A 3,728-nucleotide genomic window follows, 5' to 3' on the forward strand; every position below is an offset into this window, starting at 1 on the left:
TGCAGTGAATACATTTTACCTGTGCTAGAAAACTTTATCAAAATTACTTATTAAACAAATTCACCTTATTCACAATGTTACCATCTCTAATGCTCTTCTTAAGGTTACTGTATCTTTATTTCAATTAAATTACACATTATTCCCTCAAGATGAACTTTTAAACACCAGATTCTTGGCCAATTAAAAAACCTTCAAAATGTTCACTGTTAAATTAACACAGTCTTTCCACCAAAAAATGTAGCTTCTTTTTTCTCCCTAATGAGTACATACATAGATGGGTAGAAGCAAGGGGGAAAAAAGATGAAAATTAAAATGCTACCATTAAAATATATGGATCAATCATACAGAAGAAAAATTTGGCTCATGGCAATTAAAAATGGCAACTAGGCTATGTCAGTAGCCAGATGCTTGAGTCATCACAGAGTATGTCAAGAGAAGGAAGCCAGTGCAGTATGACCAAGTGGGAAAATACAATTGTCACTGGAGTTCATTCTTCATAACAAATGCTCTAAGCCAATAGGAAACATAGTTATATTTAGATTCCCGGTTAGAACATGCTGACCCTTAGCATTTTCAACAATCTGTACTCGGTTTAGTACATCAGTCATTTCCTTTACACACACTCCCTTACAAGTCCTTTCCTACCAATCTAAGTATATTCTGAGCATAAAGTGCTTCATAGGACAAGAATTTTCTAAGGTTAACATTTGCAAATGGTTGTATGAAAAGAATATCTGTTTTGACTGGAAAATTACAAACTGAGTGCAAAAGTTTTTCAGCAGGAAAAGTTCAACGTTCTTCTTTCCACCACCTCTGCCACATGTGATTTCCCAAACTATTCAAGTTTGTTTCTCCATGGCTTTGCTAAGGATGAAAACCAGAGAGCAAATAATTTAGCTTAAGGACATTTGGGGTTAAAAATGCAAGAAAATGTTAACACACAAGCAATGTTCCAAATACTCAAGATTCATGTTAATGAATTCAATTACAGTATATTAAATTTTCATTGGTGACTAGGGCTCTGGGCATACCAAATTATCACACAAATCATTGCCTTTTAAGACTTTGGATACTTTTACAGTTTAATTTGCAAACATAATTTTTATAACAAATTATTTTTAATCAAATCATATATTGAAAAATGTTTATATACAAACCTCAGGGAATGAAGTGAACTGTTCAGGGTGGAAAGACTTAAATTGAATTATTACAGTGGAAAATATGGGAGGTAGAAGATAACTGAAAAGATGAATGCGGCATTAGATTCAAATCTACATATGCTGTAGCTACTTAAAACATGGTTTTAGAAACTGAACCCAACTTTCCATTAACCATAGAAACAGTTAAAATAAAATTTGCAATGAAAGCCCTTATATCATGCTTGACTTAGAGAGGTAGGAAAATGCAAGAACCAGGACACATGAGACATGACATTTTATCTACAACCTGTTTGCTTTACTGAGGGTGTAGTTTCAAAATTCAGTCATATTCTTCAGCTGCAGACTCAGATTTTTCTCCAGCATTTTTGAGCATGCTGCAAACTTTTTAATTTGCTTGAGGAAGACACTTTTCTACTTTACAACATGTGCATCTTTAGACCACTTCAGAATGGGCTATTCACTCAGGACTTCAGCTTTATAAGAGGCACCGCTCATTTCTGGAAGGCTTCCATAAGTGAATGTTGTTATAGCAATACTCCTGAATCTTCAGTAACAGAGTTAGCTCACACTGACCTTGAGCAGTAAAGGCAGCAACAATCGGGCTATACTGTATGTACTTGATGGCTGGCTCTGCCACAAGCTCCTCTTTTTTATTTCATTCCAAGTGCTTATTATGCTTGACCAGACTATTCTGATGACAACTGTTTCCAGGATATTGGTTTCTTTTTTGTTTTTTGGGTTTTTTAAATCTCTTCCTTGACATGTAAAATTATGTCCTTAAGTGGATCACCACGGACATCTGTTCTTGAAATTCTTTCTGGAGTTCCTTACAGCTCTTACGGTTTGCTGATTCCAAACATACCCTGAAGCTCTTTCAAGACCGCCTCAATAAAACACTTCATGAAGTGTTCAATGCTTTCCTTACGGAAGGAAAAAGTTCTGTCAATCTGTTGTCCATAATGACTTTCCAAACACTTACAGCAACTGCATTGATATCTTTTTCATGTGACTAAGATTGAAAGAGCTTTACAGCAAAAGCTACTGAAACCCCTTCTTAACCAAATTCTCATTACAAAAGCTATCAGAAGGTTTGCATTAAGTATTCCATTAGCCAGAAGAACAACAGTCAAATAGCCAACTCATTCTTCTCTAACTCTGAAAAATCCTTCAAAAACAGCAGCAGTGTTTTTACATCATCCTCAAAACCTTTCTCCAGGTATCTGTAGCACCTGATTAAAAATCTGTTAAAAATCTGGGCAACTGCTTGCATGGTCTCCAAGCATGCAGACATCTGTGGGCATCATGTCACCTGCCAGTATACCATCTGGGGCCAGCATTCCATGGATCACCAGAATGTCGAAGAGTGTTTCTGCATGATCAAGTTTTGCTCCAGAAGCATCAAGAGTCTTAGGTACTGCTTCCAAATCAGTACTGGTTTCACCTAAGCCTTGAATAATACAGCCTTGAAACTAAGTAGGGTCAAACCTCTCTTTTTTCATTTTTTTCTTGGTTTTAAAATGCTGGCCTGGTAGTGCTGGCTTTTGCTTCTTTTGATTATTTATAAAAGACACCCAACTATAAGGCAAAGAAAAAAGAGCCAGAAATCCTCAATGTTGCAGCAATGTGGTGGAGTCACCTCTGCCACCTGAACTAACCAGAAGTTTCCATCTTAACATTGCGCTGAGATCGCTGTGCTAGAAGGAAACTCAAGTTAGTCAAGGGGAGCCCCAGGGAAGTGAACCAAAGCAAGCACTGCAGGCAATGGCCTGCACTGAGCCTGGATCCCAGCTGAGCCTGGATCCCAGCTAATCCACCCACTAAACACAGCTGTATGAATGTCCCAAGAGAAACCAGCAGAATAGCTGCTCAGAAACATGAATAATAATAAATACTTCTCATCTCAAAAGAAAGGTTTTATTTCAATTATATGGAAAAACATCTCTGCGTGACACCCTTTCTATTTTCCAATCGAATGAGTCTCTTCTCACTTTCTTATTCTTATACGTATTTTTTAATTTTTTTCTTCAATAAAAAAATTCACTTTTTAATTGGCATTTCTGGATTGTACATATTTATGGGATACAGAGTTATACTTCAGTACATGTATACAATGTGTGATGATCAAATCAGGGTAATTAGCATATTCACCATTGCAAAACTTTATTCTTTTTTTGTGATGAGAATGTTTGAACTCTTGTCTTCCTTAGCATTTATTGCAGACTGCTTTAGTGGTCTATTATTTCTTAACATATGAGAACTCCTTATAGAATTTAGAAATCCCTAGTAATGTTTGTATGAATCAGCACAGTGGCAATGTCTTAATATCGCCCAATGCACTCCTTCCAAACTGAACTACCCACCTATGTCAACATGACAGGAAGAATTCTTTCTAATATGAAAGTCTTCTTAGGTTACTCTGTGACTTGAAATGCATCTATGATCTCCTGTTGCCTACAAGATGCAACTCAAATTACTTTTCAGGACACACAAATCTTTTTGTAATATAATTCCAGTTTGTCTCCTCCAGTCTCACCCACTGTAGTTTTTTTCATGAATTTTAATTCCAGC

The 3,728-nt window shown here is 36.3% G+C and overlaps 1 pseudogene; it reads right to left on the minus strand.

Moving 5' to 3' along the window:
• Positions 1–1,903: 1,903 nt before the first annotated feature.
• On the minus strand, positions 1,904–2,559 carry LOC103609720 (annotated as a pseudogene).
• Positions 2,560–3,728: the final 1,169 nt, after the last annotated feature.

Source organism: Galeopterus variegatus, unplaced genomic scaffold, assembly GCF_000696425.1.
Source record: "Galeopterus variegatus unplaced genomic scaffold, G_variegatus-3.0.2 Scaffold9992, whole genome shotgun sequence".
Lineage (NCBI taxonomy): Eukaryota > Metazoa > Chordata > Mammalia > Dermoptera > Cynocephalidae > Galeopterus > Galeopterus variegatus.